The following is a 26696-nucleotide window of genomic DNA, read 5'->3' on the forward strand; positions in this document are numbered from 1 at the left end:
TTGGTTCTCAGAAGAGTGATAATGACTTGAGGAGGAGAGGGAGGTAAGAGGTCCATTATACGAGAAGAAGATAACAAAAGGAGACATACTGGCCTCTACTAACAGAGGGAGAGCGAGAAAGAGGGATAGAGAGGGAGAAAGAGAGAACATTGTGTATAGGTCATCCTTGGTTTCGTACGTCTTCTCTCGGATATCAAACTGTGAGAGAGGTTTAAGAAAGGGTGAGACAAATGTGAACAGTGTGGGTGCGGAAGATATGAAGGCGGCGCTGTGAGAAAAAGCAGCGATGGTGTGATGTGGCTTGTTACGAGAGAGAGAGAGAGAGGGGAGGGAGGGAGAGAGACACAGAGAGGCAAAGTGAACAATGAGATGGGAGAGATGGGAGGGAGGCCGGGGAGGACGTCCATCAAAGAGCAAGTCCGCCGCTGTGCACAGTGGCTTCGGTGCTCTCCAGCAAGTAGATGAAGCCGAGATAAAGAGCAGGCCGTCAGGGGGAAAAAAACAGGCAGAGGAAGAAAAGAGGAAAGAGAGAGAGAGAGAGAGAGAGAGAGAGAGAGAGAGAGAGAGAGAGAGAGAGAGAGAGAGAGAGAGAGAGAGAGAGAGAGAGAGAGAGAGATGGATGTAGAAAAACACACTGTCTCTCCTTCACGGCTTGCTGAGAGGCAATGATCAGACTCTGAATTTTACATCATCAGCTGATGAGCACAGGGGTCTTTCAAACCGCTAGTCCACCGTCTCTTCTTCCATTCTTCACTCGCCCATCTCCTCTGTTCTCCTTTCCTGCCTCTGGCTGCGCCATAATTGGCTGTCTAACAGTGCTGGAGTCGAAGTGTGTGTGTGTGTGTGTGTGTGTGTGTGTGTGTGTGTGTGCGTGTGTAACTTCCATAAATTGTGCCATATGCTGTCAGTCGTGACAATCCAATGTCTCTATGTCTCTCGTATCATGACAGGAAGGCAGGATATCTGAAGAACTTTCGTAACGGTATTCACACACGGCTGTCATCTCGTTTCTTATTCTCATTGTGGAACAGTGGCAATCCGTGAGATAGAAATCTCATAATTTCCTCTATTGGCCAGTCAAAATGAAAAGTGGCGCAGGATATGAGCAAATATGGACCTGTATTAGCTAATCAAGTACATTCTATCTCTGCTTTATGTCAACCAGCCAGAACCTCGGGTACCTGGCTGTATGTCAACAGACAATGTGAAAACAACAGTGTCATTGATGCATGTTTATTTTTAAAACATTTTCTTTTCTTTCGATCTCTACTACACAGATCCCCAATAAGCTTCTCAGCTGAGTGAGATATTGTGATCATAATCAAGTTTATTTGTATAGCACATTTACAACAGTTGTGACTGTACCAAAGTGCTTCACAGATAAGAGCTTAGAGCAAGAAATACATATACAATACATATTGTGAGGATGTGGCCAAGCGGTGGGAAAACGTAGTCTGAGACAGGTTGTCATCACCTGGTGGTTGCTTTTTATTTTCTCACTTCCTTTTGTTCTCCAGTGGAAAAAACTGGCAAAACGCATTTAACAAAATTAAATGAGAACAAAAAATACAAAACTATTACTACTGAACTTTTTTTCTAAACAAAATATCGGCGAATAATGGGGCTTCGGCACATCTATGGCTCTCTTCCACCATCCACTCTTGCTCCTCCACACCTCTGCCAGAGGAGCTTCTACCCCAGGCTTTATCCTGGAAGCTCCTCCTACAGGGACAAACCAAAATCACAATCAACAATCAATTAAACAATACATGTGAGGGCTGGGTAAGGACTGCATGCTTGCCCAATGAGCGGGCGTGCCGAACATTCTACCTCACGCACCTGAGAGTGGTTGGCAATCAGCTCGTCGGGAGACTACTAGCACTGCTGGTTGCCTTCCACTCATGGCCAGGTCGTTCTGTATGTTACCATCAACCGCTGCGCTCCTGGTGAGACATCGTCTTCGCTCTCTATAATCCCACAGGAGGATTTCCTATGTTCTCATTGGGAGACATCGTGCCATCCGTTGCTACCATCTACCGCCGCGTCTCTGGGATGAGACGTCGTGCCAGCTACTGCCCAACTCCCTCTTTGTGGACCTCGTTCCTGGGGTGAGGCCTCGTCATCGTTCTCTATTGTTTCACGGGAGGATGCCCGTGTTCTCACTCCGTTCCCCTTGGACCCCCTGTTTGCTGCGTTGCCCGTCGCCAGCGTTCTGGTCGGGAGGACGCCCGTATTATCACTCCGTTCCCCTTGGACCCCCTGTTTGCTGTGTTGCCCGTCGGCAGCGTTCTGGTGAGTCTGTACGAGACCAGACTCCGAACTTTTGTTTTCATCCATTGACTCAAGAAGATATTCCTGTGTACTTTTTGTTCGCCCTTTAAAGGGACAGCGCTGCATTTTTGTTGTTTCTTGGACTCTAGTGTATTTCACCCTTAAAGGGTCAGTGCCGCTTTTTGTGTGTAAATAAATCATGCCCTTATTTTTGGCTAAACTCTGAATACCTGTCTGTGTCGTGCTATTGGGGTCGCTTTACAAACCATAACAATACAGACATTATTTTACAGCTTAAAGACCTATGTACCACATGGATACATCACTACATACTGTCCTACCATTATAAAAACACTGAACAGTGTTTAAGGCACTGTACTATAGGTATATTCCCTTTTTATTATGACCCCCCCCCCCCCCCCCCCCCCCCCCACCCCCTGTACTCTACCACATTTGGTTCCTTCCAAATCTCCCCTCCAGAAATGGCTTTGACCTCTCCCAGTTCTGGTTGGGCAGCCAGATATTCTACAAGGAACCAAGTGGGAGCACAGACAAAGTTATTTGTTAACTATTTAAATTCACATATTATTTAACCGAAGGTGCTTGTCTTCTCTACATGGGTTTTTACCAGTACCTACATACAACATAAACCATGCCAAAGGCCTAAACTAAATGTTTGGTCGGACTCGTATGACCACATGTGGGGACCCGGCTAAACCAATTAAGACCATTCCAATTCAGAGAACCCATTAACCCTACGTATAGGGTATGGGATAGCCCCATGACACATATACTAAATATAATAGTGCAAAGAGTCCAAATACAAATAAGTGCTGGGGTTCAGATAGAAATAAAAAAATATATAAGAATAAAAGAAAGAAAAGTGCAGCAGATTACAAAAATAAGGCATAAAAGGACTAAAAGTAACGACCTAGGAGGCAGGCTCAGCTCTGGCCAGGAAGAATAGGTGAGTCTTTAGCCGGGACTTAAAGACATCGAGGGTCTGGGCTGACCTGACCGGAAGGGGAGGCTATTCCACAATTTAGGCGTGGCTATGGAAAACGCTCTGTCCCCTCTGGTTTTTAGCCTAGACCTGGGGACATTTAGCTCTGAATGAGGTGTGGAGACGCAAGAGCTCGGTCAGGTACTGTGGGGCCAGGCCATTTAGGGATTTTAAAACGGTTAAAAGTAGTTTAAAATCAATGCGGTAACGGACAGGGAGCCAGTGGAGTGAGGCCTGGACGCGTGTTCAGCTTTTCGTTCAGCGTTTCTCTGATTGGCCTCACGGCCACGTGACCGCCCTAGCACACGCCCTTATCCGCGCCGCACGCTCTGTTACGCGGCAGAGAGTGACAGATATTGCAACGGAATATATTCGACCCCTTGTTTTGGCTGGGCCTCCGTGTGTGTGTGTGTATCTGTGGCTGTTTGCCTACGTTTTTGACACAACAAGTCAATGGTGAATATATTCGGGTGATGCTGTAGCACACATGCTGTGAGGCCTGAGTTGATCCGTGAAGAGTTTCTAATTTAATTGAATTTAGGCAGGCAACTCAGTGTTAGGGTTGTCCATTTCAGCACCACGGACAGAGACAGATAAAAATGCCCCCCCCAGGGTTAGATCACTGTCATGAAGTTGTAGAAGCCCTTTCAATGACAGAGCTCTCATATTTTGCGAATGCATAAACTATATCTTAAATTATGCTATTACGGCTATTATGGCCGTCGCAATGACTTGTTTTGTTTACATCAGGGTGAACGCTGTTGTATTCGCAAATATGAGAGCGGCAATACGCAGCTCCAGTTAACCTAATTTATACCGTAATGAATCATTAAAAAAATATACCGTTAACTGGAATATGTTGTTTCTTTACACATATGTTGGATTATGTAATTGGTTTGTCATGACAAAACAATAAAAATCGCTACTTTACATCAGGGTGAAGTGAACGCTGTTACGCTGCCACCACCCACTTCAATGACAGAGCTCTCATATTTGGGAATGCATAAACTATATCTTAAATTATGGCTATGTGTCTAATATGGCTGTCGCGAAGTCATTGATAAGCGACAGCCATATTAGACACATAGCCATAATTTAAGATATAGTTTATGCATTTGTTACAATGTACAGTTTTTTGCTCGCGGCAAAAGGGGGCGGGGGGTCGTGGCCAATCAGAGAAAAGCTGAACACAAGTTAATATTCACGCGGCCAGGACTGGGGTGATTTTTCTCTTGCTCTGTGAGAGATAGGCCTTGTTCTTTGCTAAGGTTCTAAGATAGAAAAAGCTGTTCCTAACCACTGAACTGACCTGTTTAGTGAATTTAAAGGCAAAGATCACTCTGAGGTTTCTAACGGAGGACTGGATGTTAGAGACCAGAGGACCTAGAGCATTGGCAAACGGGACTGGAGAGGTGTCGCCAAAAATTATGATCTCGGTCTTGCTCGGATTAAGGTTGAGGAAGTTAGCACTCATCCATGCTTTGATGTTAGTTAGACAGTCAAGTAAGTAAGTAAGTAAGTAAGTAAGTAAGTAAGTAAGTAAGTAAGTAAGTAAGTAAGTAAGTAAGTAAGTAAGTAAGTAAGTAAGTAAGTAAGTAAGTAAGTAAGTAAGTAAGTAAGTAAGTAAGTAAGTAAGTAAGTAAGTAAGTAAGTAAGTAAGTAAGTAAGTAAGTAAGTAAGTAAGTAAGTAAGTAAGTAAGCAAGCAAGCAAGCAAGCAAGTAACCTTTATTTATATAGCATCTTTCTAGATACAGGATCACAAAGTGCTTTCCAATCTAAATAAATTAAGAGCATCAAACAACACCATTAATACATACAACCAATTAAACACACCAACTAGAGAGATATAATACAAAATAAGACCAAGATAAAACTAGCCAAACGCCTGAGAAAGGGAGGGCGTTCCACAGTTTGGGAGCAGCCAGTGGCGGCTCTACCACTAGGGGCGCTCGGGCGCCGCCCCCCCTCAGCTCCTACCCTGGTTATATGAGAGAACAAGACAAATACGTTTTTATTTTTTTTGTTTTATAGCCCTATAAATAATATAAACATGTTTAAAATTAATAATATTTACTCATTTTAAGTATGTTTGTATTTCCAATGCACAATATAACGTTATTATCTAAATTAAAAAAACATCGTTTTCATGGGCAGGAAGTGACGTTTTTTTTTATTTTTTCGTATTTCTCGCCCGGGCAAGAAGCGATAGCGCTCTGCGTGCACGTCACAGTTTGATCGCTGTCTCCGTCACAGCCAATCAGTGCATACGGCGTTGTGCGTTGAAATATGACTATTATGTTGGAATCCGAGCGCGATTTGAAGCGGTCTAGGCAGCCGCGTGAACTTCCGTGAAGAATTTTCCATAGCCGCATTTCGTGGAGACGCTCTCTGATTGGCCGACGCGATGCCAGTTTTTTTCCATAGCCGCATTTCTCGGGTTGGCTTACAGAACAGCAGTTCAGTCGACTCGTCAACAACAACAGCAACTACACTGAGCTTAGGCACTCTTTCAAAGTTGGTTAAGGTTAGAGTTTGTCTTAGAGCATGGCGATAGAACGCCAGGTAGTTTGCAGGCTGTTCGAGGCGGAAATGGACAAAGACACAGCTCTTCACTCACACAGCTTGCAAGCTATAATATGGATGCAGTGTGGAGGGACATGTATGGACAATGGATGGACATCAACACAGGCTGGATGGACAATGCCATGGAGTGGATATACTTTATCAACAACAACAAGCCAACAACAAGGTAGATTAGCGATCTTAACTCTAGTTTAATACATGATACGTTGTCTACTGATGCCGCATAACGTAACGTTACAGCTACTGCTAGCTGTTAGCTCCGTTAGCCGGCCACTTTTATAATTACTGCATGGAAACGGAGTAACGTTAACGTTTAAACGTTATGTCGAGGTCATACAATACTACAGTCGACATAAGGTTAACGTTACCCCGTTTCCATGAAGTGTTTAAATAGCAGCAATCTTGTTGAAAATGTAACTTTACTAGTAAAATGCTCTCTCTCTCTCGCTCTCTCTCTCTCTCTCTCTCTCTCTCTCGCTCTCTCTCTCTAATTTCGCTGCATGTGGGACATAACTACTCAGACAATGAATGGTAACTTGTTTAAAATAACGAGCTTTACAAATGTGTTTATTATTGAATGGATCTGACATCATCTGAGAGAGAGTGAGAGAGCGAGAGAGAGAGAGAGCGAGAGAGAGAGAGAGAGCTGTGCGTGTTTGTGTTGCTGCTGATGCATAATGAATGAATGGTGAGTTGTTTAAAATGACAACATACATGTGTTAATTATTTGATTTGATTGATCCGAGAGACAGAGAGAGATTGCTCCAGAGCATCTCAGAGCATTACATTTTCAACTCGACCTATTAACGAGAACTGCGACCTACAAGGCACCAGCGTCAGCGGCCGCTACTGGGAGCAGCTATACCTGAAAGGCACAATCTCCCCTGCAGGTTGCAAGCCAGGCCCTAGGGACAGACAATAGATTTTTGTCAGAGGATCTAAGGGGCCGGTTTGATGAGTGAGGTATAAGAAGGTCTGAGATGTATCCAGGTGATAGACCATGAAGGACTCTAAAAATAGTAAGTAGCACCTTAGAATTAACTCTAAATGTTAAAGGGAACCAGTGTAGGGAGGGCAAAATGGGTGTGATATGAGACCTCGTATTATTTCTGGTTAAAAGTCTAGCAGCTGAATTTTAGACAATTTGCAGGTGGTCCAAAGCAGACTTATTTAACACTTTGATTGCCCAACCCGAGTTTTCTCGGGTTTACCCCCCGCAATCTGAAATCATATTTCATCAACCGGTCTACCGTTGGAAATTCAGCCACTCCAGGCGCTCAGATGTGAAAAAAGCACCCCCTATCGTCTCCCAGATGGTAATTCACCCTTTTGGATTGAACTCAATGAAAATGAATGAGAAAAAAAATCCCTGACTCCACATTTTACTTCTCACTCACGCAGCCAGGGTCGATCAGCTCCACTAGTGAGCCTCAGAGCAGCAGGGATTATGTGTGTTTACAGTATACACGGTGAATCAATAAAAGGATTGATTTTTTCGAATGGCGATCAGGAATTGGAATAATCCATTTGGATACCATCTGATCTCAGCTAAGGAATCTATGTTACCAGTCTTAGGATAATCAGACTCGTTTTCACGGAGATATAAGCTTTTATGTGATTATGTGATATGGCTGATTGACTGTGCGATCGGTCAGGAAATAGGAGAATCGATTTTCAGCGTGCGGCCTGAGCGTGCATGCGTACACATATACTATCGATAATCTAGCGTTTATTTGAAAACGATTCATAAATAGACAGAAAAATTACAACGTTCTAGAATATTCCAGTAAAGGGCGATTATCATGGAATGTCTTCATTTTTCCATGAAAACGAGTGCTTTTCAAAATGCTAGGAAACGGAAATGAAGCGATAAAAAAACAATCTGCTACGACAATGTTGACTGGAAAATGAGTCTTTGATAAGCGACGGGCAGATTAGACACATAGCCATAATTTAAAACATAGATTAGGCGATATTAACGTTAACATTGAAGTGGTGCTGGGCATTCAAGGAGGTAAAAAGGAATTAAGCTTGGGCAGTGAAAGTGTTAAACAGGTAAAAAGTATATTACAATAGTCCAACCGGGCTATCTCAAGCTCTGCCTTGGATACGACAGATCTTAATTGAGCGATGTTCCTCAGTTGGAAGAAGCAGGAACGAGTGAGTTGACTAACATGATATTTAAAAGACAAAGTTTGGTAAAAAAAGAATACCTAAATTATTTTGCTTATGCTCAGTACATACGCTTAAAGACTCAATGGAGTGCTTGATGCTGGGGATTAGGTTGTCAGGGGCAATTATCAGGGTTTCAGGGTTTTTCAGCATTCAGCTGAAGAAAGTTGTTAGTCATCCATTATTTTATGGCCCCCAGGCAATCATTTAAAATAGAGAGTTTGTTACACTCTTCAGGTTTAAAAGAGTAATACAGTTGAATATCGTGAGCATAAAAATGATAAAAGATGCCTTTAAAACGGCTGACCAAGAGGTAGCATTATAATAAAAACAAGAGCCCTGAGGGACGCCTTGAGTCAAGCAGTGGCTGAAGTGCGACCTGTCCTGTGGCCCTAAGAGGAAGGTGTGAATGAATGAATGAATGAATGAATGAATGAATGAATGAATGAATGAATTAATTAATGAATGAATGAATGAATGAATGAGAATGAATGAATGAATGAATGAATGAATGAAAACTTTATTTAACAGATTGCATAATGGGTACAATACAGTACGGCTCAATACATACAATTGTTAAGGGGATGCAGACCAGATAAAGACGTTTGTCTTGTTTACATCAGGGTCCCCCATTTTCAATTCATAGTGAGGTAGGTATCTGTACATCATCAGAAAAACAGTGGAAGGATATATTGTGCTTAGCCAGGATTTCAGTTAAAGGTATAGCATGTATAGTAGGAAGAGGATGGGACCTTAGATTGACCCCACGGGTAAGGGGGGCCACAGAAGAGAGGAAGTCTCCTAGCTGCACAGAGAAACTCTGTTCGGTTAGGTAGGACTGAAACCAACGGCTACACCTGAGATGCCCACTGCTCTAGCCATGACAGTAGGATCCTGTGATCCACCATATCGAAGGCGGCTATGAGGTCTATGGAATTCATCATGGATGGTATTTATGGCAAGGAAAGATTGTAACTGGATCTAGAATACTTGCTCAAGGACTTTGAAAAGGTAGTTGGGAAATGGGCCTGAAGTTGGAAAGGACAGAGGGGTCGGGAATTTTCTTTTTGATCAATGGCTGCACCACAGCATGCTTGAAGGCAGCAGGAACACATCCAGAGCTGAGGCAGGTGTTAATCAGCCACAAAATAATTGGGCCGACTGATTCAAAAATGTCTTTGAGAAGGCGAGAGGGAAGGCTATCTGATGGGCAGTTAGTGGGCCGCAAGTGATTTATGATGATATCGTAAATAACTGTAAAGATGGGCACTTGATATTCAATCAGGTTCACTGATCAAAATCTCATTTAGATCAGTGATTAGGTTAATGAGATATTACTGTATATTAGTATATTCATGACAAATTACAACTGCCATCATAGTGTCAATGAATTGAGTTGTGTAAACTGTAAACCTCTTCGGGTCAGAACTTGCACGAGGCAGGGGCCGTCTTGACTCAGAATTGTATTGACGGAAATACATATTGACGTGCCTGATGTGCATCACTTTTACAGCCCTGGTTTAGTATCAGATCTGGGTCATCGTGGGTGAAGAATCAGATTTCTCATTCCTGAGTATATTCGGACTTACAAGAGCCCTGCCTGCTCTATTACCCCCACTGGATTCATATAGAAATACATAAACACGCCGGCACTCATAATTCATGGGCATTACAAAGGTTCGGATCAATGCACTTTTATGACATGGTTTTCACATAGTTGGGGGGGTTGCCTCCCAGCTACAGGGCTCCTGTGTCAGGATCAGCCCGGCCATGCATCACAAGCTAAACAAAAGTGGTCAACGGAGGCCTTTTTTCTTTTGTTCAAGTGTAATTTCTAACCACACTAATCAATATTTTTCTTCGTAGTTCAGTTACATTTCTATACGTACAGACGCTGTGTCTTCATTAGCCCCATGGTGTAACTGAGGTTATTCAACCCGTGTCATTTTCATTGCAGAAATATAGATTTGTTTTGTCTGAGAGGCCCTTGTTAGCTTGATGGTAATTTCTTTGTAGTCTATTATCCATCACACCCTTACAAGAATTGAGTACATTTTTCATTTGTGGGGTTAGATAGATTGATATTAATGGGATCTTTGGGCCATGGTTGAGCTTTAGATTTGCAAGAGAGAACTGAAAAGAAAGTCTGCACATCTGAAGAGCCTGTCGACACCAATCCGGTAGCGCAGTCCAAAAGTTGTCATGCTCATGAAAGGACCAGTGCAGAACAGCCCGCATCTACAATGATTGAACAGCAGTCGCCTCTGTCAGAAGGAGTTATTCTCAGAGTTGAAAGCAGACTAATAATAATTATTTCTTTCTCTCGGTCCCCATATACCGTACGTACATACTGTATATAACTAAAGCACCTAGAAAAAGAAAAGAAAAAAGAAAGAGATCAAATTTAAAAGTCACACACTAAGATAGAGAGGTTTGTGATTGTGTTTGTAAATTGTCTATATAGGATAGTGCGGTATTGATTTTTAGTGTGAGTTGAAGATCCTTCCAGGAAGCTGGTGCATCAAAACAAAAGGCAGACGTATGGACTACCTTATGTGTAAGCCAATCATTTGAAAGGGTCAGATAAGGTCCATAATTACAATCTAGCATCATTGTAATATATGGTCGCAATTGTACATCAATGGCCTTAAAGATAAACAGATACTAATGCCTTTATTTTTTAATTAATTTCTTTTTTTAATCCTCTTTTTCTCCGCCTGATTTTCAATTTTTCTCCCCATCCCAATTTAGTCGTTATGCCAATTCCCCCCTCCCCTACCTGGTTGTTGTGCGCATGTTCCTCCTACTGGTCGGTACAAGGGAACCCTGAAGTCTACCACACGCTTCCTCCGACACATGTGGAGACAGCCAGTGGCTCTCTTCTCACCTGGCAGCGAGGACTCTCATTGGTGAAGCGTAACGCGTGGGAGGTCACGCTGCCTTCACCATTTCCTGCCTTTCGCTGAGCAGGCGCCCAGACCTGACCTGTAGGCGTCGCTGTCCACAACGCCAGATTACCACCCTCGACTTCCCTCCCGCTAACTTAGCCAAACGAGTTAGTATGACGATCGGCCCAAGCCGCAGGCAATGCTGACTCCGGGAGTCGAGACCGCAGCCTCTTGCATTGGTGACGAGCGCAATCTCCGCTACGCCATCCGACCGCCCCTATTTCACCTTTCTAATAGAGAAGACAAACCCACCTCATCGTAAAGGATGCAATGATGAGTGCCGTACAGTAGCTATTGACGTATATTTTGACCTCCTTTAGTCATGAGGAAGCACAAGTTATTAAATTATGATTAGTAACTATATATATATAAGGAACTTAAAGTAAGTCAGGGATTATATTTGAGATGTTGATTGACTCTGTCTAGTAACAGGCTGGTATCACAGCTCGGCTGGGCTCTTGTTTGGGGTTCGCCGCCTTCCCTTTTGTTTCCTTCTAGGTGGGGCACGAAGGGCTTTGTTAATTCTAGGTGAGGGGGGGGCCTGGGACGCAAGTTGAGCCGTTGGGAACAGTGGGCGTGGCTAGCCTCTTGTATTTTGAAATCATTGATTTACTATTGTTATCGGAGCAAACCATTTGTGATTTTAGGAGGGACCAGATTTGTTAATAAAATGTCTCACTCGGGGAGGAGGGGACAGAAGTGAAGCAGAACTGGAGAAAGGACCTTGTCATAGGGCTGGGCGATATGGAAAAATATCGCGATAACGATATGATAATGTTATTATATTTCTCGATATCGATAATTATCGAATTGTTATAAGTATTAAAAAAGAAAAAAAGAAAAACTTTTTTAACAACAGATGTATGTTTATTTTGCAGCAATTCTTTGTCATTGCCGCCATCTTTAGTGTTACATCCCCTCACACTCCAGTTCTCAGGCTGCAGCTGGTTTAAAAGCGAAAGTAAACCGGCTTCTCTGCTGGCTGTGGCTCCAGGGGAGTTGAACAGTTCTGGCTCTGCTAGTTTATTTTCGATCTTTTGGCGCTTTTTTGGTGGACAAACCACCACACATGTGCACCGTGACTCGTGACTGGAGTCTAGTTCTGCTAGCACACATAGCCTACTGTGTACAGACGGTTTCAAACTGTATTTTAAATTAGAAAGCAAACAAAATAAATGGACAAGATCTCAATTTGGTCAGTATTGTCATTTGGACAAGCAAAGCCATTACTTTAAGTTGCAGGCAAGAAAGACAAGTCTGTCCACTGCCCTGTTGCAGGTCCAAAAAAAAAATATATATATATATGTATATATATATATATATATATATATATATATATATATATATATAAAAACTCGATTTTTTTATTCCGATATTCGATATTGATTATTAAAATATATCGCGATATTTATCGTTATCGTTATATCGCCCAGCCCTACCTTGTCATGTCTTGTCTTGAGCCACTTGCAATAACCATCACGAAAGAGAGCTCTCATTCCTGGATTCCTTTGTTCTAACAGCCATCATCTTTTCAAAGCAAGAACTACCAATTCAGAGAATAAAGTAACTTCACTATCACCAGTAATGAATCTAAGAGCAGAATGATAGACCGTGTCTAGGGGTAAAAGGGTGGAAAGACTGCTTCAACAATCCTCTTTCTGCAAATCATAGGGAAGCTTTTGTTGAAGTTTGACTGTTATTGAGAGTAAATTAGTTTGAATATGGCCACCAGTAATATCATCTGGGACATTAAACCCCTGTCTTGTGTTAATCACAGCTCCATGAAATGATAACAAAGAAATAGCAATACATTGTCTTATAGGGGCTGCTACCTTATCATTCCAACATGCTCTAAAATGACACAAGGATTCAATGTCCCTGGTGGCCATGTTCAAACTCATTTAATCTCAAACAACTGTCAAACTAAAGGAATGTCTGCTAAACAGTTCAGAGATTTTGGATGTGTGTGCAATTATGTGCAAAAATAAATCAGCATTTATAAATTCTTTGGCGAAGTGCCCCTTTAACAATAAGTCATAATTGGATAAATGCGGAGAGAGCAGTGATGGCAAGCTAATAGCACAGCGACAAATGTTTACCTTTTAAATGGCCCTCGATTTTCCCGTCGGAAGGTTTCTCAGCCGTAAAGACACAATGGTGAGATCAACCCTGTGTTGCACTATAAGTGCTACTTTTCTGCCACTTTAGTCATGATTAAAGGCTCCCTCCTCCGCCTTTTACCCCCCGCTGCATCTTACCCTCACATCCCGAGCATGCAGTGTTCCCTAACTCTGAATATTCCTCAACTCTCTTTTAATAGGCATCATTTAATAGACTGTCCTCAGCCTGAGCGGTGTGCAGAGGTTGTGTCTACATGTGCGCGCGCGCGCACACACACACACACACACACACACACACACACACACACACACACACACACACACACACACACCCACACACACACACACACAGACACACACACATAAAAACATATACATGCACACACACACACACACACACCATGCAAGTACACACACACACACACACACACACACACACACACACACACACACACACACACACACACACACACACACACACACACACACACACACACACACACACACACACACACACACACACACACACACACACAGACAGACAGACAAACACAAACATACTGTAAAGGGAGACAATTATGGACACATATTCCATGCACATGTGCGCTTATCTGTTTATTTACAGGTTGCTTGCATCCTTACCTATACTTCATGTATATGTAACACAGAATGCAAGAGGCCCTACTGAGACTAAAGTCACATACAACCCCCCCCCCCCCCCCTACTCCTCCGCCAGTGTCTGTAAGTAGCGTAGCACCTTCTTCCCATCTATAATACATATCCTCATACATCCCTGGAGGCTGTACCAGTTAAATATCCTTCAGTCGGCGATCCCAGCCGTTAAAAACCCATGTGTAAATGTGCTCTGCTTCTTAGAGGAAACGTTGGTAGCAGACGATAAAAGCCACCATTAAAAGAGCATTTGGGGCCTTTTCTATTGTAATGAAGACAGGGGAAGTGCACTCCTGACAGTGTAGGTAGATAGATGAAGCAACATTGTACATTATAGAGGAGGTGCACCCCTAACAGTGCAAGTAGACAGATGAAGCCACATTGTACAGGATAGAGGAGGTGCACCCCTAGCAGTGCAAGTAGACAGATGAAGCCACATTGTACATTATAGAGGAGGTGCACCCCTAGCAGTGCAGGTAGACAGATGAAGCCACATTGTACAGGATAGAGGAGGTGCACCCCTAGCAGTGCAGGTAGACAGATGAAGCACCACCGTACAGTATCTGAGCTGAGAGCAGGAAATGCCTCATTCAGTGAAAAGATGGAAGCAGTCTGGGAGGGAATGAAGGAATGGCTGCAAATAACTGGGTCATAAAAATACCAAATAAAGACTGGATAATGAACAAGATGCAGTTAGATAGTTTAGATTTTTTAAATAGCTAATTAAAGCTCCATATGAATTATTGTAATTATTATGCTATTGAGAGACAGACTTTTATTTGCCTCCAAAATGTGAAATAATACAATTAAATAAATGACAGCCTTGGTGTACTAAAACTAAAAATAAATAGGGACACGAAAGCAGCCGGGGCAATGCCAGAGTGACACACCAAATCTACACAGGGAAAAAGAGAAAAACACAAGTAGTGAAAAATGTAAAAAAAAAAACACTGGCGCACAAATGTTCACCCAAATTACAGGAGCTAATAGAGAAGGGAGGGGGAAGCCAGGGAAAAGAAACACACACACACACACTACACACTATACAATAAAACACAAAGGAACAAAACTACAATCATCACACAAACCATTACACACCTAGCGAAAATAGCATCTAAGGCCATGTCCACACTATAACAATTTTGGTCTGTTTCGTTTTCATTTAAAAAAAGTTTTCCGTTACACGAAATCGAAGAAGTGAAGTGAGCTGACATACTTTTCCAGAGACACACGGCACAACATACTTCGGGAGTGGAGAGAGAGAGAGAGACCGCCGGCTCAAACTACCTGTTGGAATAAATTAATTTATTGATGTTTAACTTGTCCCTGTGTGTGTCCAGTCATTTCGACTAGCAAACGTTGTCTGTATTTACTTGGTTACCTATTTAGCTAATGTGGATAGCATTTTGAATAGCATCAATGCTAGTTGGCTGGCTAGTGGCTACAGCTTTATTGTCTAAATTATGGAGGCTTTTTAATCGTCAAGGTAAGAGAGGATTTGTCATTATTAACTGAAGGGGTATGCTATGGAACAGTTTGCCGCAAAAAGCCCGATCAGGCTCAATAGCTTCTGCACCACGAACGCAACTACTTGTTGTTGTGATGTTGGCTGAGAGTTTGCGCATGCGGGGTAAGGGAGAGGTGGGCCAAAGCGTCATTGGTTCAGGAGAAGCCGCGAATCGCTTGTAAAGATGGTGGTGCAATGGGGGGCGTCTCCAGGCGTCTTGAGAATTGCGCACATCAAAAAGTCTTCAGGCTGCCAGAACGCAGTTCCGTGTGGCAGAACGATGCAAACGATCAAATACTTTGCCTAAAACGACCAAAATCGTTTTAGTGTGGACATGGCCTAAGCCTTAACACAAATGAACATACCTTGAGCATGGAATGATATTGTGTGTCGTATACAGATCCAGCTCTTAACTCTTTGACTGCCGTGCATCTCGCTTATCATTATAGCTAGATTGCCAGCTTGATAGTCGTTTCCGCGGTCGTTTCACTATGTTTGCGAAGCTGTGTGTGTTTTCTGTATTATAGCTGTGGAGACATGGTGTGGCTCATTTTGACAGATATTACTTGTAGTGCGACATGGGAAAAATTGTTTGTTTCTACACACTGTAGTTTGTAGTTTATTACACGCTAAACATCGCACATTTCCAAGAAAATCCAATCTTTTTTCATAGATTGCGAGATAAAAGCATGTTTTTCGTCTGGTGAAACACAAAAATGTGATCGTTAGAAAAACACGTTTCAGATTCGGTAAAATTTACATAGAATGTCCCTTACCTTCACTATGAATTGAAAATGGGGGACCCTGATGTAAACAAGACGAAAGTCTTTCTCTAGTCTGCATCCCCTTAACAATTGTCATTCATTCATTCATTCATTCATTCATTCATTCATTCATTCATTCATTCATTCATTCATTCATTCACCTTAGCCAGAAGGTATTCCAAGAAGAATAATTCCAAGTGATCGCATCGCCATCGTGATTAACAGTGTATATGTCTATACACGTTTCGATGGTCAAATACGCTTAGGCAACGGAATTTCGAGGCGATCAATCAGGGGCATCGTTTTGGTATGGCAAGGTATGGCACTCGCCATACCTTGGCAAATTATAATAAAAAAAAATAAAAAATTATAATATTTTTATAATTACAATTTTTTTTGTTGATTTAGAATTTGAATGTCAACATTATGAACGAAGCTTCGAACTATTCGGTACAGCCCTAGCATGTTTTGATATTGTCAATTATCTCACTTTTACTAGGTGACTTTTATTGTGACTAACTGAAATATGCCCAAAAAAAAAGGTAAATGGACATACAGATGTTTTTTAATCAAAGGGCAGCAGAGACAAGTGATACAGGGACACAGGTAAGGTCTTACAAGGGCTTAGTGATTATAACAGTGCAGTTCAGCATTCAGTAACCCATACTTTTTGTTAATGTGTTTTTGATACATTCTGTTGAACACACACCTCAAAACCGTACCTAAGGAAAATTTGCTCAATTGCAAGAAAAATAATAGACAGTTATGATATTACATTCTGCATAATTTGTATGCAAAATCATTGTGGTTCCCTGCTTTAGTCTGTTGACACATTTCTATACTAAAAATGCTTGTGTAGTCCTGTGTCATACCTAAATGTCATATAACTGAATTGTATAGAAACAACTCACCAAAAGTGACTATTGCACAACTGATTTGGGACCCCCCCCCCCCCATCCCTCCTCGCCATACCTTGGCTTTTACTGAAACGACGCCACTGCGATCAATGTGAATTTCTGTTCAAGCTGGAGGAGGGGCCACTACCAAGGAGAAATGAAAGTGAGGTTGAGTATCAACCCCAAGCCATTGCAGTTCAGACACGGACGATACCGCCACCTGGTGATAGTCGATCTGCATTGCAATTCAAACATATACAAATGAGGCAGGGACAGCTAGAATGATCCGGATGATGATTTAGAACGGGGACCAGAGGAAAAAGATCAAAGGATCTAAATCTGAGATATCACATGGTGAGTTAACCCGAGATATCTCGGGTCTGGCCATTAATGAGTTAAAAATCGCACCTCTACTGCAAGGGCGCAGCATCGTTAACACCTTGTTAACAGCGCTGCCACGCTAATGGTGGATGCATGGTTACCGCAGTAGCAGTGCAGAGCAGAGCTCAGAGTCCTAAGAGCTGCATCTGTATGTGTGTGTGTATGTTGGTGCGTGAGTTGAGGTAATGAGAAGCATTTCAGAGAGAGTTTTAGAATGTCAAAGGTTGTTTAGTAGTTTAACGTGAAAACATGATTGTTCTTGTGTTTGTTTTCTGTAATAAACTGGTACCTGCGAACCGCAGCTCTGTGGAAGCTAGGAACAGGCCTTGAGTGGGTGTTGACACAACTATACTCAAACAGGAGGAACGCAAGAGTTCATATTTGGATGACAACAAGATGCTGTTGCTGTTACATGAGAAACAATATGAACACAATGGCAAACCTGATGCAATAGTTAGCTGGCTTTGTGCAAAGTAAAAAAAAATTACTTCCTTTGCTGTTATTTGTTTTACAGAGCTAGGGATATGGCATTATTTAAACAAACATTGCTATTTCCTGGGATGCAACTGATGGTGTAGTGAAGTGTAAAATCACTCAAGAATGCAGTTATAATGATGATCGAACCTTTCACTGCCTTTTGCCTTCATAGTTAGTGACTCACGTAAATGGTAAATGGATGGTAAATGGATTGTATTTGTATAGCGCCTTCATCCAAAGCGCTTTACAGTTTATTCCTCACATTTACACATTCACTCACACACCGACAACATGGAGGCAACCATGCAAGGTGGCAACCTGCTCATCGGGAGCAGTTAGGGGTTAAGTGTCTCGCTCAAGGACACTTCCGGGAACCTTTCTGATTACCAGACGACCGCTCGTCCTTCTGAGCCGCTGTCGCCCCTAAGGAGCTCGTGCTCAAGGAGAGGTTGAGAAAAAACCCACTCGATGGCATAAGAGAAAGAGGACAGGGAGATGCTTGGCCGCGACACGACCCCAGCACGACCGAGCCATAGTGCTATTGAAAGCAGGCATGAATATCTTCAAGGAGACAGTTTGACTTCATACCTGTAGCGCTGCTGGCAAACAGTTACTGGAGCAGCAGACAAAAGGGATTAGCAATCCTGTGCAATTAGAGCATGTAAAAGCCATTTGATGCGAGGAGAAAGACAAGTCTGCGACGAGCACTACGGCTGACAGAAAAGATCACAAGCGCCGGTTTGGAATGTACATCTTCAGCCTACTGTTGCATACCACTAACCTTGCTGAAATGCATGCTATATTATTTGTGATGTTTGCATTGTACTTGGTAGCAAGGAGAATTTGACATGTGACAATTTCATCCAGTCTGGATAGATTTATTTAAGAAGCAAACGCAAAGTGTCACATGAACAAACGGCAAAGTGGCAGAGGCTGGTGAGGAGGGATGTGAATATGAAGCAGAAGGAAACTGTGCGTTTCTTATGCCGGGAATAACTATGTCTACGTTCACAGACGACTTTGTATCTGCCTCGGCAGCCGTGAAAATAAGATACATTGACAAAGCAGATTGAAGAAGCAAGCCCCTAGAAAAACTATTCTCCAATTTCCTCCCAACCTGTTCCAATATGGTCAGACCTTCTTACAGGCAATTTGCAGAGATTCTCTCTGTCTTATCAGTCGAGACCAAACCCACGCTAGGGAAGTGCTGCTCTAAGTGAATATCTGTCTTATACTATCATGCACTCTTCCTACTATACTAATATCTCCTTACTATGCACTCATCACTGCAGCACCCAAGTTTCAGCACTGTTTGATGAACATTGTTACTCAGTTGTAAGAGTCATACCCTTCCTGCTGACTTGTCGTACAGCGTCACCTACTGTAAATGACAAAATGTAAATGTAAGTGGGGCAAGGTTAAAAACAGCGAGGTCTTAATGGTAAAATTAATTAATATGTTGATATGTTGCCGCGTGAGGTGTATCAACCTGAAGTACAAAACCTCTATGGCGAAACGTTTAAAAGGGAGGTGAGCACATCTGTCACTGTCACTGTCCGCTGCGGAAAAGCGGAACAAAAAGAGGAAGTTACCGAAACATCTTCGCTTCTCTTACTCCAATCCACCTGATGCCAATTCAAAGCTACTCTCTCTGAATTAGGGGTGTAACGGTACGTGTATTCGTCCCGCGAATTTACGGTACGGCAATCACGGTGCGGTACGCGCGCCATACGGCGAATACGCCTCAGCGCAAACACACCAGTCGCACATGCGAGAACAGCGCGCGGCACACCGGTACCGAACTCGTACCGAACCGTGACCCCAATACCGAGGTACGTACCGAACCGTGGCTTCTGTGTACCGGTACACCCCTACTCTGAATGAGAGCCAACAGCAGCAGAAAATGGGAGAGGATAGCAAAAAAAAAGAGAGAGAGAGAGAGACAGAGAGGGAGAGAGGGAAACGGAGAACCCCACACACACGGCACGCGTGGGGAAACACACACACACAGTCGGGAGCGCGCGCAAAACGCTCCGCATCCCTCCCTCTCCGACTTCAGTTCAGAGTGGCGAAAGTGCACGAGAAAGGCACATTTAAATTGGAACAGCTGCAGGGTTGTTTTCTTGTGCGCTCAATAACGTTAACCAAATTAAACCAATGGAAAGAAACACACACGCGTCGCCGACACACACACACGCGCGCCAACAAACACATCAACATTCTCCCCCGCCGGACTCACAGCCAGGCACAATCAAATAAAAAGAAGAAACATACTTTTCCGGACAGATCATCTGAGCTCCACTGTGTTTAAATCCAAATAATCCTCTGCCATTGTTGTAAGTAACATGTCATCTGTTCGCTAGTCTTCAATCTCGTCGTGAAGTTAATTCTCTCTGGAAGTGAAACTGAAACTTAAGGATGCGCAAGGATAAGTTGTTAAAGGGGCAGTAGGCAAGTGGATGCCTGAACACAGAATGACACCAGTATCACTGACTATCATGGCAAGCCTATAGAAAATTATTCTATTTAATAATAATTATTATTATTATCATAAATATAATATATAAAAAAATATATATATATTATATAATTATTAGAAATATTTTGTTTCTGTTGTACCGAACTCGTACCGAACCGTGACCCCAATACCGAGGTACGTACCGAACCGTGGCTTCTGTGTACCGGTACACCCCTACTCTGAATGAGAGCCAACAGCAGCAGAAAATGGGAGAGGATAGCAAAAACTCTGCAAGACAAGAACGCAAGGCAGTCAAGATCAGGAGCGATCATGGCAAAAGTGAACCAGGGGCGTTCGCTATGGCCTTTTGAAAAGAAAAACTCTTAAATATATTCTTTGAGCTTTGAAATTGTCCCGTTTCATGTGTGCAAAGCCTGCAGACTAGAGTTGTATTTCTTTAAACAGAATCAGCAGTTAATTTTCCACTGATATGCCTTAACCTCTAAGCCCTAGCCATATTTTCAGAACAACTCTATCAGCTGAGTAACAATGTTCATCAAAGTGTTGGGTGCTACAGTGTAGGTTAGTTTATTAGGACAAGTGTGTATGACAGTAAGGTTAGTTAGGGTTAGATATCTTTTTTTTTTACATTTTTTTTAATTTCAGATAATGGTTGAAGAAGTGCGTCTTTAGTCGACGGTGAAAGATTGGACGGGTTTCGGCTGTTCTAACTGGGGTGGGTAGTTCATTCCACCATTGTGGGGCAAGGACTGAGAATAGGCGGCTTCTCTTTGATGACCCTCCCGGAGCTCGGATAGGAGTAGGTCTGAGGCGGCCAGAAGATGCAGAGCATAGGGGTCTTGAGGGTGTGTAGTTGGAGACCATTGACCGGAGGTAGTCAGGAGCGGTTCCCTTTGCCGCACGGTATGCTAGGTCGAGGGCCTTGAAACTACTTTCCAAATAATGGATTGTCCAAATGTCGGGTTATAATACGAAAGTGTCCTTTATAGAAGTTTACCGGTGCACGTTACATTACATTTCTCTACTTCACTGGCGCTCTCTGTGATCTATCGATTCATTATAGTATCACTCACCCTCGCGCTGCTGCCGTCAGGTCAACATAATGACGTGTTCCTTCCATCTCCGCGGCTTCAATATCAGCATCCAAATCATCCATCAGACTTATAGCTGTTCTATTTCCCGGTCAGGTTCCAACAAACTGTCTTCTTTAACTCCCAGGCCAGCAGTACATCCAATAAAGTGATCAAGTGATCAACATCTGGAGTTTCCACGTCAATTTCAATGTCCATCTGATTCAAAACTTCTGTAGAAACACCTCTGATTGCGCCCCGCTTTCGTCTCATTCTTTCAATTTTAGTCCGATGTCCGTCTTCACCCATTCTAGAGCGATCCAAAACGTTCATATCTCCCGGGTTTCGGCAGAGGCCAAAGCATAACCACTTCGAAGCAGAGAATATTATGTACGAGCCCTTCGGAGCTAAACCAATCAGAGAGGGTCTTCGCTGTACCCGGGCTAGCCAATCAGAGAGCGTCTTCGCAAACTCCGGCTACGGAAAAAAATCACGCATTCCTGCCTGCTTGCCTGAACTTATATATGCGCAAATAGAAACATGTATACCGACCTGGCCTGCTTCGGAGTTCAGTGGCCTGACTGCGGGCACAAACAAACAAATGTAAAAATAAAAAAAAAGCATTTGCCAGTCTGCCAGGGCAGCCAGGCCATGCCAGTCTGCCAGGCCACCGGGAAAACTCCCGGTGGTCCCGATGGTCAGTCCGCTAGTGACTGCCACAGACAAGGTCACTTTTGGGGGGGGGGGGGGGGATTGGAGCATAAACAGGGTCACTGTGGGAGTACAGCACGCGTGTGTGTGTGTGTGTGTGTGTGTGTGTGTGCATGCGTGCGTGCGTTTGTGTGTGTGTGTGTGTGTGTGTGTGTTAAGGCTGTCCCCGAACCCTGTTTTTAGGGTTCGAACGTTCGCCAGAGTTTATCGAACGAACGTTCGAACGTTCGTTTTTTTTTTTTTTTTTTATTAACATTTTTTTTAATGATTTTTTTTTCTTTTTTTTAATAATAAATTTTTTTTATTGTATTATTATAGATCCTACGGAAGGCGGCATTGCATAGTCTATTGGTGAAAAACATGTTTACAGTGGTGGCTGTTCATGTAAACATGTAATTAAACAAAGCACTCAGAAGAAAATAAACAAGCTACTGCATCAAAGTTACTACTTATGATAAACAATAGCCCTTGCACACCGCAGTCACGTAAGGGGCTAGATAAACAAAGGCATTCGTTTTGTGGCATTAACGTTATATAGTTAGTGTTACACGTTCAATAACCGGTATTCACTCTTGGTCGACGGGAAGGGGAGAGAGGCGCGCGCCTCGGCTCCTCAACAGACCCGTCCACCGTCTACCTCGGAACGGGGGACTGCAGAGAGACAGAGAGACACCGGCGGAGGGGCCCCCGGAGGGGTCCCGCCGGGCTCCCAACACGCCTGCCGCCCGTCCACCCTCGGCCAGAGTTGTTTCCAACGCAACCACCTCCCACCATGAACCCAGGTGGCCAAAAAGTTCCGGCCCATTAATGGCTTGTATCCGGCAGGCCGGAAGAAATTAAACGGCCCAAGTCCGGTTACCAGAATCTGCCAAGTAGGCGGCAATGACTGACTGGTCGATTCCAGCCCGAGTACACTGGGCCAGGTCCGGGGTTGCCGGAAGCCGTGAACGTCCGGAATTGGCGTAATCGGCCCAGTAGGCGGCAATGACTGACTGGCCGATTGCGGCCCGAGTACACTGGGCCAGGTCCGGGGTTGCCGGAAGCGGTGAACGTCCGGTTGCCTAAAGCAGCCCAGATGCGGCCCAAACACACTGGGCCAGGTCTGGTTGCCCGAAGCCTAGCCGACACTGCCAATGCAATACTGGTACTACACAGTAAATTCCGCAGAGTACATTTGACTCAAACTGAGTAAAGAAATTTTACTCAGTTTGAGTGAAATGTACTCAGTTTGAGTCAGCGGAATTTACTGTGTACCCAGTATTCTGCCAGAGCTACTCCACTATCTGCCTATGACCGTACATTACCGGAAATACAGTAGGAAATGGTTGATTAGTAATACAATGCCACATATTTAAGGACCCTTCCCTTTACCAATTCAGTATTGGCATGTCCCTCATTGAAAAATTCAGAAGTTTACATGCTGTCTCCTACCTCACTAAAATATATTCTCAGTGTACGTGCACATTGTACACAATATACATCATTCTGCAGTAAAAGCTCAAATATCAAGTAAAGTAACAATGCTACTTTTTCCAGTTAAAAATGACAACTTGAATAGATATTTAAACATTTATTAACAAAGAAATATCACATTAATCACATTAATGACTTTACTGGGCCATTACACCCAAAATGAGGTTTAATCAAATCAACATCACAATAAATCATAGTACAGATAGATTACTCAAATGCACATAAGGAGACTGGTATATATCTCCTCCTCTCTCTCTGGAGATGACAGTAAGCATGAATGACCAGTTTCAAATTCTTTCTACCTATGGTGGTATTTACATTATCTTAAAAAAATAAAAAACATTTGAATATCCATTATTGCTCATTATGTAAATATACCTACACCAACATACATATAGAATAATGTATTCTCTCTCTTCTCTCTCTCTCTCTCTCTCTCTCTCTCTCTCTCTCTCTCTCTCTCTCTCTCTCTCTCTCTCTCTCTCTCTCTCTCTCTCTCTCTCTCTCTCTCTCTCTCTCTGTGAACATTAGTAAACATTTATTACCATAAAACAGGCCTTGAGAGATAATTAACAAAACATGTAACAAAATAAAATAGTCCATACACCCAACATGGGTGTAAAGAACAAAGTGCAATTAGTCAAAAGTACATTTGTACTTTACTTGAGTAGTATTAGGTTTGCGGATTGGTCCTTGTGCAAGACTATAGAAGGCGGGGATCTTTGATTAAACACTGCTATCAGAAGAATAGACAGTCAGAATTCTATTTTTTACTTTTAACTAAGTACATTTAAAAGTAGAAACTTTAGTAGACTTTTACTCGTGTGTTTTACTTGAGTACAATTTTGAGACGGTTCACTTAAAACTCCCAACATTTTGTGAAATTAGCTTACAGTCTTCTCCAGAGAGAGAGAAGAAGATAGATACCAGTCTCCTCTCTGTGCGTCGAGTAGAAAGCTATCTGGCTGCATGTTAGCCTAGCTTAGCACAATGAATGGAAGCGGGCATGACTGGTTAGCCTAGGCATTGTCCAACTAACACCTCTCCCGAAGGCTATACACAGTCATGTCCGCTTCCATTCATTGTGCTAAGCCAGATAGATTTCTACTCAATGCAGATACGAGACTGGTATACATCTTCTTGTCTCTCTCTGCATGAATATGATCAGTTCAAAATGTTGTCTATGGTGGTAATGTTCTTATGTTGGTCCACCACTCCTGAATGAAGTGTAGAGGAAACTAAACAATTTTGTCTTTCAGATCCTTTACTTAGGGATGGCTGGGGGATTTACTGTTTTTGTATACGACAGTGGTTTGGTCGGTAGAGCAGTCGTCTTTATCCGGAGGTTCCCGGTTTGATTCCCGCTCCTGGATAGATAGAAAGATAGATAGAGAAAAGTAGGGGGAGGGGACAGATAGTTAGTTCAGGGATGTGATTGTGCCTTAAGAAAAAAACATGAAAATCTTCGAAATGATTTTTTTTATATATATATTATAAACACTCCATTTGAATGAATGAACACATTTTATTTGTATAGATTGAACTGTTCCCAGGGAAGAGGAAGGTGGGAGAGGAAAGGGACAAAGAAAATGCATCAAATATCTCAATCAGTCGGTAGGACCTTATCTTTTCTTCTTTGCAACCAGATTGTGCAACACCTGTAACCGCCTCCTCTAGTCTTGCCTACTGTGAAGGGCTGCAGTTGGACTAATGGACTCTTTTGCTCTCAAGTCGATTTTGAGAATGAAGGTGGTGACATTTCTCCATCTGCTTCTTGGTTATGTCTAGGTTGGCTTCTGTACCTCATGCTTGAGAGTTTGATGTTTCTACAGAGCGGTACACTGGTGTCACCAGGGTGGAGTTTTCAATACAGTCTTCACTGTGTTAAATCAATAAATTGTGATAGTGTAGGCTATTATAAGTGAAATAATCTGTCTGTAAACAATTATTGGAAAGATTATTTGTGTCATGCACAAAGTAGATGTCCTGACTTGCAAACACTAGTTTGCCAACATGAAATCTGTGGAGTGGTTAAAATGTAGTTTTAATGACTTCAACATTCAGTAAGTATGTAAACATAGACAGACAGACCACAACTTACTAAGAATGAACTTGTCTCAAGGCCCGCGCTCTCCTTCCTCCATCTCTATCTGCTGAGAGCTGAAGCCACCTTTTAGTATAGCGCTCTACATCTGCATCAGATGCACTTTTAGTGCCCGCATTGAGTCTCACGGACCATAAAAAAAGACAAAGAATGGGACAGGTGAAGCCCTATCATAAGAAACTTCCATTCATTTTTTTTAATGCTTTCTTGATACTTATCCAACTATAAGTGTTTTGAGAGTCGGTCAGAGTGATGAAGATTTACATCTGCTCAGAGCTCAAATAAATCAAGAATGTGATTTTTCCGGCCTGAAAATGTGATCCACGTGAATCCACATACATTTCCGTGCATATTTAAAGTATACAGACATGAATGGTATCAATCTCCTCAACTCTGGTCAAGAAAGCAAATAAGCATATTACCCAAAATGTTGAACTATTCCTTTAGAAGATTAAGAAACCATATAATAATAAAGCAAAACTTACTCAGGACAACATCTTTAATTGCAAGTGGCTCGAAGGCCTGCTTGCCATTTGCCCCACGCCAGTTAATTTTCTTGGCCAGCTGGTTTGTCACTAGTTTCGCCATAGTCCTCCAAACAGTTCCTTTAACAGTCAATCCCGCAGCCATCGCCAAGTAAAGGATCTGAAAGACAAAATTGTTTAGTTTCCTCTACACTTCATTCAGGAGTGGTGGACCAACATAAGAACATTACCACCATAGGTAGACAATTGGAAACTGATCATATTCATGATAGCAAAAAAAAGAAGAAAAAGCATAAGGCCGTAGAAGTAGCCCTAATCATGATCAAGTAACCAAATATATAATAATAAATAGAATGGGAGAAAAAAAGTAGATAAAAAAAGGGGCCATAGGTCAAAAGTCTCAGCAAATGTCAATTCCTCAAATATACATTTTCACCTACCAATTTTTGCTTATAAACATCCTCCTGTGCAATGCGCTCATCAAGGGTTCTCAGGTCATCCAGGGTGGAAAGTGGTAACATCGTAAATGGAAGGCCATCTGGGACAAGTGCTGCTGCTGCTGGACCATTTTTTTGCAGT

The sequence above is a fragment of the Notolepis coatsorum genome, assembly GCF_963971535.1.
Source record: "Notolepis coatsorum genome assembly, chromosome: 4".
Classification (NCBI taxonomy): Eukaryota; Metazoa; Chordata; class Actinopteri; order Aulopiformes; family Paralepididae; genus Notolepis; species Notolepis coatsorum.